Source organism: Rattus norvegicus, chromosome 1 (genome assembly GCF_036323735.1).
Source record: "Rattus norvegicus strain BN/NHsdMcwi chromosome 1, GRCr8, whole genome shotgun sequence".
In the NCBI taxonomy this organism is placed as follows: domain Eukaryota; kingdom Metazoa; phylum Chordata; class Mammalia; order Rodentia; family Muridae; genus Rattus; species Rattus norvegicus.
This window is the reverse complement of record NC_086019.1, coordinates 87,685,738-87,700,327: the sequence shown is the minus strand read 5'-3', so window position 1 is coordinate 87,700,327 and position 14,590 is coordinate 87,685,738. Positions and strand designations below refer to the sequence as shown.

The 14,590-nt window shown below is 49.0% G+C and overlaps 1 long non-coding RNA gene across 1 annotated transcript; it reads right to left on the bottom strand.

Moving 5' to 3' along the window:
- Window positions 1-13,618: 13,618 nt before the first annotated feature.
- On the bottom strand, window positions 13,619-14,584 carry LOC134485103 (uncharacterized). The gene is made up of 2 exons (XR_010062971.1): window positions 14,212-14,584; window positions 13,619-13,934 (listed from the first exon to the last, which is right to left on the bottom strand). It is a non-coding gene; the product is annotated as an uncharacterized LOC134485103 (long non-coding RNA).
- Window positions 14,585-14,590: the final 6 nt, after the last annotated feature.

The window sequence follows — 14,590 nt, the reverse complement described above, 5'->3', positions numbered from 1 at the left end:
AGGCTCCTACAGCGTCCTGGCCCCTCCCATCCGCGCAAGGTCACGCCCATGGCAGGCAAGGCCACGCCCTTCGGCGCCCCCATTGGTCCACCCTTGAAGCCTGGGCCACGGTCTCTAGGTTGGCCACGCCCATCACGCTTGGAGGCTAGAGACCTGACTCCCCGCCCCTGCAGGGTATAATAAGGACCGCGAGGCTCCTCCACGCCTTCCTTCCTTACCCTTCACCCTTTTATTTGTGGAGGGGCGGAGCTGGACAGAGTGTAATGTAGCCCAAGCTGGCTTTGAACTCACTATGTAGCTCAGGCTATCTTTGACCTCCTAATTCTCCTGCCTCCGTTCCCCCAAGCGCTGGGATTAGAGAGATGTGCGCGGCACCCCAGCTGCCTTTTACTTCTAATGAGCATTACTTGTGCACTTGCCATGTGCTAGGAATGGTTCTAAGAGATTCTTACTTGAATCCCGCAGGGAGAAAACGATGGGATATACTTTTAGTATTCTGTCTTACAGATGAGGACACTGAGCCTTAGGGACCCGAAACAGCCTAGCGTGGGCGCTCACTCATCTATCCCAGCGCTTGACTGGGATGAGGCAGGAGAATTGCCTTGAATTTGAGGACAAGCTGGGCTACAACGTAAAACCCTTTGTTAAAAAAAAAAAAAACCAAAGCAACAAGAAACAAAACAAACAAAAAACAAAAGAGAAAAGGAAACAATGGCTAGGGGTCATGTCGTCTGACAGTCCGGAAGGAAATTCCCCTTTTGGATGGTCCATCTCTCCATGAAGAGTGGAACTAAGGCTGCTGTCGGGCTCCCGGGACTGAACTCAAGTTAAAGCAAGTAACTGTCACAGACGCCTGACTGGCACTAGGTCCTATCACGGTACTGACGGCCCACCCACTGAGTGATAGATACTGCCCTAGACCCTGGGACACAGCGAGGAACAAAACAGCCTTAGTGCTTTGTAGAGTAAGTATTATCATTCTGGTCACTCGGTAGAAGATTTTGATTTTAAGATGACAGAATGGAGGCTACAGAGAGGCTTTTTCAAGGGCACATGGCTAGACAGAGAGAAAACTGGGATTTGGACAGAGGACAAGTCTAATTCCAGAGCCTGAAGCCATAGGAGGTTCTTCTTGGAGTAGGATGCTGCCAATATTCTGTGTTCTCAGATATATCTTTCTCTGCTCTCTGGATCTCTGGTCACCAAGGCTTCCTTCCTTTCTAGCTTGGTCAGAGGCAAGTTTAGCCCCAGAGGGGTCCAGGAAGGGGTAACTGTGGCAGCTGGGGGTGGGGGTAGTCTGTGGCACTGGGATCTCCTCCACCCCACCTGCCCCTCCCATGCTATGCTCTCAGGTCTCCAGGACAGTAGAGGCAGCAGATGGCCTGGGGTGGGTGAGGTGGACGCCCATCTGTCCCCTCCCCCCATTGTCCCTTCAGCCAAGGGGGATGGGAGGGGGTTGTGGTCCACTGCAGTCTGGATCCTCCCCTTCTATCTTCCTGGAGGGAGCTGAGGAGCTGGTTACCATGGCGACAGAGAAGAGGCAAGAGGGGATGCAGGGAAATACTGAGGTTGGGCTGAGATCCACACCTTAGGACCTTAGCATCTCACAGACCCACACTACACAGGGGCCGTCTCCCAACATCTGCAGTACTGAATGTGAAGTTCTCCACTAAAATACACAGTCAGTCACACAGGGGACATGCTTCACACAGACTCAGAAAGACTGACAGGAGAGGACCACTGAAACCACACACACACACACACACACACACACACACACTCCCCTATAATGCACACTCAGTCATTCAGACCAAAACCGCAGCAAGACTCCCACGCACAAATAGATAAATGTGTATTTAATATCAAAGCAGGGACATCTAATATCCAAATATGTCCCATGTAGGCGTATTCAGACTCACCGTTCCAAATTTGTTCCCCCACACCCCCACCCCAGAAGTTACACATACGTGATCAAAAACACAAGAAACATACAGCCTCACTTACATAAGACATACGTGTCAGTGCCATGGGGAGTCTAAACTGAGTGGCCTTCATTATAACTTAACATAACCTGGATGCTGTGCACATCTAAATACAGGACCAGCAAAGTCTGGCACACACAATAACTGGACCTCAAGGACCACTCACCGACAAGTGCACATAGCACACTTGGGCTGCTGTGTGTTGAGATGCCCCCACCCCTTTCCCCAAGTCATGCCTGCAGTCCCAGTCCCATCCAGTCCTCCCAAACACTCCCGTTTGAACCCACACAAAACAGCATAGTTGGTCGGGCACTCACACTCACACAAACACAAACCTCCTCCTAGATATTTTTAAACCAAGGCTAGTTCTGCTGTCATGGCAACCGCCCCAAACCCATCACCATAGCAACCCAACGTCAGCTTTCCAAGCACCAAATCCTGGGGGATTGCAAGGCCCCAATCAGAGGTAGGTGGAGGGGGCTGCACCCTCTCCCTTCATCTGTGCCACCCCAGTGCTTTCAGGGGGATGGTTACCCAATCTGGACAGGGTCCAGGACCAGGGCCACCAGAGACCCACACCATGCTGGAGAAGGAAAGCTTCAATCCTCTCCTGTCTCTGTGATGCTGTATGCAGGAAGGGGTTCACTGGTACACAGGTGGGCTTCAAACTAGACACACAGGAGCCTGAGCCTGTCATTTACATGCTGGGTGACTTGGCTGTATCTTACCCTTTCTGTGTCTTATTAATTCAGAAAGTGTTCCATTCATGTTTAACCCTTGTAAAGGATCAAACTGTAATTCAGTGGCAAGAAGTCCATGCTGGGACTGGTGAGAGGGCTCAGCACTTGCCAACCTGCTTAAGGACTTGGATTTGATTCCTGGGACCCACATTATAGAAATGGCTCCTGCAAGGTGTCCTTTGATTTCCCAGTCCCCAACCCCCATCCATGTACATGCAAATAAAACATAACTTTAAAAAAACTGAGGCAGATATAGTCTAACCTTCCCAGTTTCTGCCATAATGTGAAAGAATTCAATGAATTTTCTTTCCCTGAAACAAACTTGGGGGTAAATAATCTAACCACACAGGGCTTCTGGGAACATGTCCTAACACTGGGGGGATGGACCGCTGTTTTAAGAATTTTGCAGGTACAGGTTTGGGGATTTAGCTCAGTGGTAGAGCGCTTGCCTAGGAAGCGCAAGGCCCTGGGTTCAGTCCCCAGCTCCGAAAAAAAGAACCAAAAAAAAAAAAAAAAAAAGAATTTTGCAGGTACTAACTAATTTAAGACTTAACCATGGCTATATGGTTAGGTTATTATGATGATTTTCCTTTTGCAGAGAAGGAAACAGGCCTGGAGGGTGTGCTGCCACCTAGGTACTAAGCCTTTTTAAGGGAGTGAATCTATGACCTTTACGTGGTAGCCAAGAGAGCTAGTGCCAATCCACACCCAAATCCCTCACTGGGGGATTCTAGGCAGGGGCTCCACCACTGAGCCACGCCCCCAGCCCCTCACTGGGGGATTCTAGGCAGGGGCTACACCACTGAGCCACACCCCTAGCCCCTCATTGGGGGATTCTAGGCAAGTACTCTATGTCTCAATAACACGTCTAGTCATTTTTCTTCCCGTTCTTCCTTCCTTCCTTCAAGAGACAATGTCTCTCTATTCTTTTTATGTATTTCTGGCTGACCTGTAACTCACAGAGACCCTCCTGCTTCTGCTTCTCTTGTGGGGAGGCTACCAGCAGGAGCCACTATACCAGGCTTACTTTTCATTTTTTGACCCAGATCTCAGTAAGTTACTCAGGCTGGCCTTCAACTAACAACCACCCTCCTGCTTCCACTTCCTAAGTACCTGGTTGGAATTACGGGTCTGCACCACTAGTCCCCTGCCTAGCACCGTTGGTTTTTTGTTTTGTTTTGTTTGTTTGTTTGTTTTTGTTTTTTGTTTTTTTCTATTTTTTTTTCGGAGCTGGGGATCGAACCCAGGGCCTTGCTCTACCACTGAGCTAAATCCCCAACCCCAGCCCCGTTGTTTTTAAAGAATGGCATTTGAAGCCAGGAAGCCAAGGACGTATTCCTTCTCCTCTGCTTCTCAATGAGGGAGTTTGGAGGAGCAGGGATTCTTGGAGAGACTTTGCAGGTTTGTCTTTTGGGACGAGAGGCTTCAGCTTTCTAGCCTGCAAAACGGGGGATGATATGATACCGTTGGCTGGGACATCGGGAGATTGCGCGCTAAGCGCTTCTAAGGGGCCTCTGAGGACTGGCTGGCTCCAGGTGCTTGGTGTAGGTGGGAGCAGATCGGGAGAGGCGGGACTAGTGGACAAGTGGGCAGGTATCACGTGCGCAGACTCAGGGCAGAGATTGGCCCCGCCCCCTTCCTCTCCCTCCCAGCTGGGTGACCTCTCCCCAGCTTGGGCTCTTTCCTAGTCTGTCACCATCTGTCAAATGGGAATCATAACAGTGCTGAGGGTGTGGTGAGGACTTCACCAGCCCAAGCCAGCAAAACAAAGAGCTCAATTTGAGCTGCAGTGAATATCACACACCTCCGGTTTTGGGAGAGGCGAGTCTGTGCGGTGCAGGGCTTTGCAATCTTTCTGAACTCACTTTAAGGACTTAGTTTCTGGGTTCCAGAGGTGACTCAGTGACTGAAGGCCCTGGCTAGGCCGGGTGACAGAGTTCGATCCATGGAACCCTCATAATGAAAGGAGAAAACCAAGTTCTGGGATTGTCATTTGATCTCCACGAACCCTTCACACAAAATGTTTATCTTTACTTTAATTGCCTTTAATCCCAGCACAGGGAGGCAGAGGCAGACAGATCTCTGTTCGAGGCCCCTAAATAAAAATTTAAAAAGAATTACTTTTTGTTGTAATGCAAGGCATAAAGCTGAACATGAGGGCTGGAGAGATGGCTCAGTGGTTAAGAGCACTGACTGCTCTTCCAGAGGTCCTGAGTTCAAATCCCAGCAACCACATGGTGGCTCACAACCATCTGTAATGAGGTCTGGTGCCCTCTTCTGGTGTGTCTGAAGACAGCTACAGTGTACTTATATACATAAAAATAAATCTTAAAAAAAAACTTAAAACAAATATTTTAATGAAAACATAGGTTTCTTCCACTTTAGTCCAGGAAGGGGGTGTGTGTGCGTGTGTGGGAGGGAGGGAGAGAAGGAGGGAGAGAGAGGAAGAGGGAGAGGGAGAGAGAGAGAGAGAGTTGAATTTTGAGGCAGAGTTTCTTGCAATCCAACCTAGTCTGAGCTCCCTAAATAGCTGAGGCTGACACCTGAACTTCCAGATCCTCTGGCTGGGGTTACGAGGTCACACGTATATGTTCTACTGCATTTCGTTCAGTCTAAAGCCACTTCTTCCTCCTTATACTCCTCCTTTTCCTGCTCCTCCTCCCCTTCCCCCTTTTCTTCTTCCTCCTCCCACTCCCTTCCTTCCTCTGCTGCTTTCTCTTCTCCCTCTTTCTCTTCCTCTTCTTTCTCTTCTGCTTCCTTTTTTCCTTCCTCCTTCCTCCTTCCTCCTTCCTCCTTCCTCCTTCCTCCTTCCTCCTTCCTCCTTCCTCCTTCCTCCTTCCTCCTTCCTCCTTCCTCCTCCTCCTCCTCCTCCTCCTCCTCCTCCTCCTCCTCCTCCTCCTCCTCCTCCTCCACTTCCACCTCCTCTCTCTTACAGAGTCTGTGTGTAGACCAGGCTGGCTTCAGTCTCACAGAGATCAGTCTGCCTCTGCCTCCCAGTCCTGGGATTACAGGCATGAGGTACCAACCCAGCCCAGTCTTGAGACTCTCAAATTAAGGTTTGAGGAATTTTTATGTGAGCATGGGAATGCAGGGTCATAAAATATGTACACACATCGAGCATTTACCAATGCTAAATATAAAACAATTTATTCTAAAATATCCAGTGTGCTTTCACCATTTGCCAGAGATGAGAGCAAACCCACCCTGATGACATGGACGTGCTCGTGTACTTTAAAGAGATCTTGGGGGGGCTGGGGATTTAGCTCAGTGGTAGAGCGCTTACCTAGGAAGCGCAAGGCCCTGGGTTCGGTCCCCAGCTCCGAAAAAAAGAAAAAGAAAAAAAAAAAGAGAGATCTTGGTTGAGCATTAGAGCATCTTCATCGTTCTTCAGAGTTAGCTGACACTAACTTTATTGTCATTCATGCCCAGAACACTACTCAGTCTCTGTACTGTATGTACTACAGAGTGTCAGAAGTATCTGCGTGGGGTGGCACAGACCTATAGTCCCAGTGCTTGGGAGCCTGAGGCAGGAGGATCAAGAGTTCCAGGCTGGGGCTGGAGAGATGGTTAAGAGCACTGACTGCTTTTCCAGAGGTCATGAGTTCAATTCCCAGCAACCACATGGTGGCTCACAACCATCTGCAATGGAATCTGATGCCCTCTTCTGGCATACAGATGTACATGCAGGTGGAACGCTGTATACATACTAAATAAATCTTTGAAAAAAAAAAAAAAGAATTCCAGGCTAGCCTTGGCTGCGTAGTGAGTTGAGATCTTGTCTAATACCAAAGCAAAACAAAGCGAAGTGTTGGAAGTATGTTTAGGGCTGGCTCCCAAGTGGTTGGAAATTCTGTCCTACCCTTAAGCCAAAATTCATTTCCTGATTCTGTCTTTATGCCTGTGTGGATCCCAGAGGCCGACTGGGAACTGTCTACCTTGTGCTTTTGAGACAGGGTCTCTCATTGGCCTAGAGCTTGCTGAACAGGTTAGGCTGGTTGCTTAACAAACCTCGGGGTTCCTCCGGTCTCCATCTCCCTGGCATTGGGATTGCAAGTGGACACCTCCACACATGACAATTTGATGGGGGTTCTGGGGATCAAACTTTGGTCCTCACACACAGCAAGCACTTTACCAACTGAGCTCTCTTCTCCATTTTTTCTTTAACTTTTTTCCTTGTGTATGGATGTTTTCCTGTGTATATGTCTATGTATGGAGTGCAAGGAGTGCCCTAGGAGGTCTGAAGAGGGGGCCGATACCCAGAGCTGCAGAACGGGAGTTCCAAATGATTGAGAGCCACCGTGTGGCTGTGAGGACCTGAACCCGGGTCCTCTGGTAGAGCATCCAGTGTTCTTAAGTCCTAGCCTTCTCTCCAGCCCCTCCCTGCCTTTAAATCATCCTGGGCATGGATCTCCACCCCTGCGCACATGCGCCTTGCGCACACTGGATCAACACCCTTATCGTGGATTGTAGATGAACATGGATTGTTATTCCTAATGACTTCTTCGTAAAATGGGAAAATACTGGTCTAGAGAAGTCTTACTTTTTTTTTTAAAGACAAGGTCTTATAGCCTTGGTTTTTCAGGACCTGGCTGTATAGCTAAGGTTGGCCTTGAATTCCTAATCCTCCTGCCTCCACCTCCCAAGTGCTGGGATTACAGGCGAGCAGAGAGGATTTTATTTGCCCTGGAGCTCACAGGAATTTGGAGGTAGGGCCAGGGCTAGAGTCCTCTTGTCTCTCAGGCTTGTGTCCCAGCACTGGCTGCCACCTTGGTGGTTTTGGCATCTGACTGAGTCCCCACCCCCACCCCAGCCTTCACATCTCTCCGGGGACTCTCTAACTGCCACTGGGATCAATTCCAAACTCTGCCAGTTGCTCGGGCCAGAAACCCTGCGGTTGCCCTAGACACCTCTGCTTTCCCAAGCACCAGCCAAGCCATCAGCAGACCCTTCCTTCGGGAAGCCTTAAGGTTACAAATCTCCTCACTAGGTTACAAGTTTCCTCACTTCTGTCAGCAGCTCCAGGTCCTCAGTACCTTCGCACACAGGCACTCCCAGGAGTCTTGTACTTGACAGCTACTGTGCTGGCCTACCCACCCCAGGCTGCAGCCTTGGTCATCTTTTTTTTCTTGTTCGCTTGGTTTTTGAAACCCAGTCTCTGGAAGCCACAGCTGACCTTGAACTTGCTACCGGATCCTGCTCCAGATCCCCTGCCTGACAAAAGCTGTGACCATGGGCTTCTGATCCTACCTCTCTCTCTCTCTCTCTCCCTTCCTCCCTCCCCCTCTCTTTTTCTTTCTTTTTCCTCCTTCCCTCCCTCCTTCCTTCTCTCCCTCTTTTCTTTCTTTAATGGGTTATTTTTCATGTGTGCCCGCGTGCGTGCCATGTGTGTTCAGATGTCCTGGAACTGAGGTGCCATGTCGTGCTGGGAGCCAAACCCAGGTCCTCTGCAAGAGCAGCGATCGATGAGCCATCTCTCCAGCCCTGAGTTTCGCTTCTCGCCATGCTGACTAGTATCCCATTGTATATTTTCTGTGCCATTTCATGTGTGGACAGACACTGCCTCTAATCTTTGCTGCTGCGAAGCATAGCACGTGGGGATGGAGGTGGGGAGGGTCCCGGCATCTCTTCGGTGTGTTCTCTGTGGCTGCACTTCCAGCCTTGGGTTTGTGGAGGAGGGGGACTTTCTGCGTATCCTTCCACAGATGTGGAGAAACTGAGGCACGGGGAACAAGGAGGATGCACCACAAGCAGAATTGGGCTTTTGTTTGTTTTGAGACAGGGTCTCATGTAGTCGGGGCTGGTCTGGAATTCACTATGTAATTTTGAATTTCTTTTTTTTTTAAAGATTTATTTATTTATTATATATAAGTACACTGTAGCTGTCTCCAGACACACCAGAAGAGGGCATCGGATCTCTTTACAGATGGGTGTGAGTCACCATGTGGTTGCTGGGAATTGAACTCAGGACCTCTGGAAGAGCAGTCGGGGCTCTTAACCACTGAGCCATCTCTCCAGCCCCGTAATTTTGAATTTCTGATCATCTTGCCTCTACCTCTAAAATGCTGGAATTACGGGCAAAAGCTGCCATGCCTGGCGTGTTGCTGAGTGCTTTTTTGTACTTTGGGGAGCAGTTGCAAATTAGCAACTCCATGCAAATTAGCATTCTCTGGGAGGAGGAAAGCCCAACCTAGAAATGGTCTCCATCACATTGGCCCATGGGCAAGTCTTTGGGGGCATTTTTCTTAATTACTGATTGATGTGGGAGGGCCTAGCTCACTCTTGGCGGTACCACCCCTGCCTCCGCAGTGACCCTGGCTTGTGGAGAAAGCAGGCTGAGTAGATTGGTAAGCATTTTTTTGCTCCTCCATGGTCTCTGCTTCAGGTCTGTCTCCAGGTTCCTGCCCTGACTTCCCTCTGTGATTGATAGCAGCCTGTGATGCACAAGGCAAACAAGTCCTTTCCTCCCAAGGTGGCTTTGGGTCACAGGGTTTATCTCAGCAACAGGAAGCAAAGGAAGATGCCAGGGCCAGGTTTCTGCTGTGCTATGCTTGGGGTGGGACACATGACTCTGTGGGTGCTAGGAAGCCTACTACCAGCTGAGTCACACCCTGCCACCTTCTCCCTTCGCAATGCTACGGATTGGATTTAGGGTCACTGGTGTGTTAGGCAGGAGGCTTTGACTCCTCCTGGCTGTAGGAGTGATAGCTTCACTCCCCTGAGTTTTCTTTCTCCTGGTGGACCTCCCCTTTCCCCCCGCACCCCCCCCCCCCCCGTCAAGGACCCGTGGATCATCTTTAGTGACTACTTTTGGGAGTTGGTTCTCTCCTCCCACCTGCGGGTCCTGGGAATTGAACTGAGGTTGTCAGGCTTGGCAGCAAGTGCCTTTAGTGCTTAAGCCTTCTTGCTGGCCCTGGTGGATTTGATTTTAGCAACTCTTTCCCTTCACCTGTACGCATCACCGCAGAGTGCTTAATTACTGTCTTTCCAGTCTTTGACTCTTTTTAGACCCTCGAGTTACCTCGGTTGTGTTTTATGTGAGCAAAAGACTGTTGTGAGTGGGACCAGAGAGATGGCTTGGCGGTTAAGAGCCCTGACTGATCTTCCAGAGGACCTGAGTTCAATTCCCAGCACCCACATGGCAACTTGCAACTGTCTGTAATTACAGTCTAGCTCCAGGGGATCTTACACTTTCACACCAATGTATATAAGTATGTAACAAGCTACAAACCCCATGTGCTCTCCATGGGGCCTTCCTCCTCAGTGTACGGTTTCCTGTTGGATTCTGGGATGCACCCTCAACCCACCCCTCCCCCCAGCTCCTTTGTGGGCTTCTCTGCTGTTGCCACCTTGCCCATGGGATCTTTTAGCACTTGGGTAGCTTCTGGATCTTCCTATGTCCCGTCTTCATTTTCTCCTGTCACTGATGAACTCTGTCATCACCTTCTATCCATATTTATCTATCACTATCTAATCTGATCTATCTACTATCATCTGCCTATCCTATTGTCTATCTTCCTGTCTATCACTCATATATCTCTAACTATCTATATACATATATCTCTATCTATCTATATATACTGTGTGTACATATCCACATATTTATTTTTATTCTGTGTGTATAGAATGTTCTGCCTTCATGTATGTATGCACATCACATATGCTCAGTACCTATGCAGACCAGAAGAGGACAGAAGAGTCCATGGAACTGGGGTTGCAGGTGGTTGTGAGAACTGAACTCAGGTCTTCTGCAAGAGCACTCTTCCCTTAACTGCTGAGGGACAGGGTCTCTCACAGACAAAGGAGTTTTGGCTAGATTGGCTGGCCACCAACCCTTGAGGGTCCACCTGCCTCGGCTGCCTTGTTGCTGAATTGCATGCATGTACTGCCACGTCTAGCTTTTATGTGCCTGCTGGGACTCCAACCCTGGTCACTGTGCTTGTCTAGCAATAATTTTATCTACTGAGATGTCTCCCCAGTCCCAGTATTACTTAGTTTTGGATCATCTATCCACCTGCCCATCCATCCAGACATCCATCCATCCACCCACACACAACCCATCCATCCACCCACCTATACATCCACCCACCACCCATCCACACATCCATCTATCCATCCATTATCCACCCATCCATTCAATCCTTTTTTCCTTCTACTCATCTACTCACCCACCTATCCATACACCCATCCATACACCCACCTATCCATACACCCATCCATACACCCACCTATCCATACACCCACCTATCCATACACCCATCCATATACCCACCTATCCATATATCCACCCACCACCCATCCATCCATCCATCCATCCACCCATCCAATCCTTTTTTCCTTCTAGCCACCCACCCACCTATCCATTCTAGTCTCTCCATCCATCTTTCTAATCTCTCTTCTGCACTTGCCTATTTATGTCTCTATTATATATTCTACCATCTATCAATTATCTCCTGCTATATAGCGTATCATCTATGGATCATCTATAACCTATCCCATCTATTCTCATAGCTACCTCCTACCATCTGTCCGTCTCACCCATCACTATCTCTATAGTCTTTATCTTTGGTCTATGTAATCTAGCTACTATCCTCAGTTACCTCTATTTCTCTGTCTCTGTCTCTGTCTGTCTGTCTGTCTGTCTGTCTGTCTCTGTCTCTCTCTCTCTCTCCCTTCTCTTTCTCTCACAGCTGTATCTCTCCCCTGAACTGAAATCCTTACTTTACTCTCTGGGATTCCAATGGAAGTCAACTAGACAGCCCCAGCCCTCCCCACCTTTCCACAGCCAATCCCCCGTCTCTGCCCAGCCATCCAGCCTTCTCTCATCTCGACGAGTGGAAGTTTTATCTTGACAGCTATTTTCCCGATTCAAAAAAACCTTCAGAATCACTTTAGACTCCCCTCCTTGCCTCCTTTCCACGCGCACAATGCGCTCCATCAGCCAACTTTGACACTGCTACCCTCAGAACATAGGCAGATTCTAACCATTCTTGCCACCCCCATCGTATCCGCCTCTGTAAAACCTACCGTTGCTTCTCATTCGACTCGTTTCTTAGTCCTTTGCTTAAAACTGTTTTATTGAGGTGAAATTTACATAACAGGAAATTAACCATCTTGAAGTTCGTAGGCCGGAAGCACTGGCTCACATCCACAATGTTGTTCATTCACCACCTTTATCTAGTTCTAAGGCATTTTTAACGTGGTCTCCCTGTAGTTCCCAGCACCAGTATCCCCTATTGTCTCTAGGGACTTGCCTGCTGTGGATATGCCATGTAATGGACTCATAGGTCATGTGACCTTTTGTGTGTGACATCACTCACATAGCATCATGTTTTTAAGATTCAGCTATGAATATTGCTGTGGTGAACATTCGTGTGTATCCATATTTGTCCATCTGTTTTCAGGTTTCTTGGGTGCAAACCTGGGAATGGGATTGCTGGATTATGTGATTATTCTATTGCCAGAAATATACATCCCAATTCCGTGGCAGTCTAGTGTCCCCAGCCACCACATACTCTCTTGAACTTAAATTCCCACATGAAAGAACACACAACACAATAACCTCTGATCCAATTGATAATATGTAATTGCCCACTTAGACATACAAAGTCCTGTACATATCCATCCCTTAAGAGTATTCACAACAACCTGTAAATGTGCAGAGAGGAATCTTTTTTTTTTTTTTCTTTTTTTCGGAGCTGGGGACCGAACCCAGGGCCTTGCGCTTGCTAGGCAAGTGCTCTACCACTGAGCTAAATCCCCAACCCCCCATCCTTCCTTCTTATCCAATACAGGCCTCGTTCTATCTTGTACCTGCCTTTACCTGTATGACGTCATCCTACATACGTATATATGTATGTATGTATGAATGCATGTATGTATGTATGTACGTACGTACGTGGTACTAGTAGACAAGTGTGTGCATGTGAAGATGTTCTGTGAGAAAACTTTTCCCAGGCAGATGCAACACACATGTCTACTCACCCTAGATAGGAAACCCATGATAGGTACCACCAAAGTCCAACTTGGTGAGCAATGAGTTTTATTAGGGTTACTTATAAGAGCAGAAATGACTCAAAGACAGCTACATCACCAAAGAGCCCACCTCAGTGTGGGTGACAGGTCCCCAAAGCTGGGATCCTGGAACACACTGCACACCCTGCAGGCAGCTCAGCATGTTGGAGAGTGTTCTTTCCAAGTGACTGTGGACTAAACTTTTGCAGGCAACTCAGCTGATTTCTGCTTCTTTCAAGCATCTGGTCTGGTGTCGGAGTCTTCTTTGTAGCCACTGAGCCACGCCCCCAGCCCCTCACTGGGGGGGTTCTAGGCAGGGGCTCTACCACTGAGCCACACCCCAGCCCCTCACTGGGGGATTCTAGGCAGGGGCTCTACCACTGAGCCACGCCCCCAGCCCCTCACTGGGGGGTTCTAGGCAGGGGCTCTACCACTGAGCCACACCCCAACCCCTCACTGGGGAATTCTAGGCAGGGGCTCTACCACTGAGCCACGCCCCCAGTCCTTCACTGGGGGATTCTAGGCAGGGGCTCTACTACTGAGCCACGCCCCCAGTCCCTCACTGGGGGATTCTAGACAGGGGCTCTACCACTGAGCCCCGCCCCCAGTCCTCACTGGGGGATTCTAGGCAGGGGCTCTACCACTGAGCCTTTGTCTGCCTGTGCACAGACCAGAGGTGAATATTGCATGTCTTCCTCAGGGTCTCCACACCTTATTTTTTGAGAACTGTATCTCTTGAGTGGCTAGGCAGACTGGCCAGTGAAAGCCTGTGGTTGTGGTGCATGCATCCTAACACACACACACACACACACACACACACACACACACACACACACGAAAGTGTAATCAAATAAACAAGTAAACTACTCAACTACTCCAGTCAGATGCGATGGTGTATGTGCCTTTAATCCCAGAACTTGGGAGGTAGAGGTAGAAGAGCCTTGGGATCTCAGTGAGTTCGAGGATAGCCTGATCTATACAGTGAAATTCAGGCCAGCCAAGGCTATAGAGTGAGATATCTGTCTCAAACAACTTCAGGAGGTTGGGGAGAAAGAGAGGAAAGAAAAAGAGCACTGGCTGCTCTCCGAGAGGACCTGGAGCTCAGTTTCCAGCATCCGTAAGGTGCTTCACAATCATCTGTAACTACAGTCCGAGTCTTCTGATGCTGTCTTCTGATCTCTGCAGGTACCAGGCACACTTGCTGTGGACAGGCATAAAACTCATACATATAAAATAAATACATCTAAAACTATTAAAAATGCTTAATTTGCTGTGTTGTTTGAGCTTTAATGAGGCCAGTGCCATGTCAGGCATGGTGGTACAACTCCCGTAATTCCAGTACTGGGGAGGTGGAGGCAGGAGGATCATGAGTTCAAGGATGCATAGGGTGTTGGAGACCGCCACTTGAGGTTTTGTCATGCACGCACTGACAAACAAGTCTAGCAGAGTGACCAGGGTATACTTAGACATACACTGACCTCTGAGAAACCTCGACCTGACTGTACAGTTGAGAATATCCTCGAAGCTTCCGGACTTGGAGGCCAGGACGTTCCCTTGAACTCATACCACACTCCATTCCACCCCTCCCTTCTCTGTGGGCCCCGCCTGCCTTGCAAAGGGGTGGGGGGGGTGGGGGGCGGAGTTAAAATGTTATTTCCGGGATCCTCCCTCCTACTCTAAGGGACCACCTTTTTCTTATGATTGGCAGCATGTCTACCCAATAATCAGTGGAAGAAGAAATACGCCTTGGCGATCTCCTCACACGTGTTAGGAACGCCTCTTCAAAATAGACTAATTGCAAACTTCGGAAGGCGGGTTCTCCTGTGGGGGCGGGACAGAGTGACGGGCGTTCGTTTT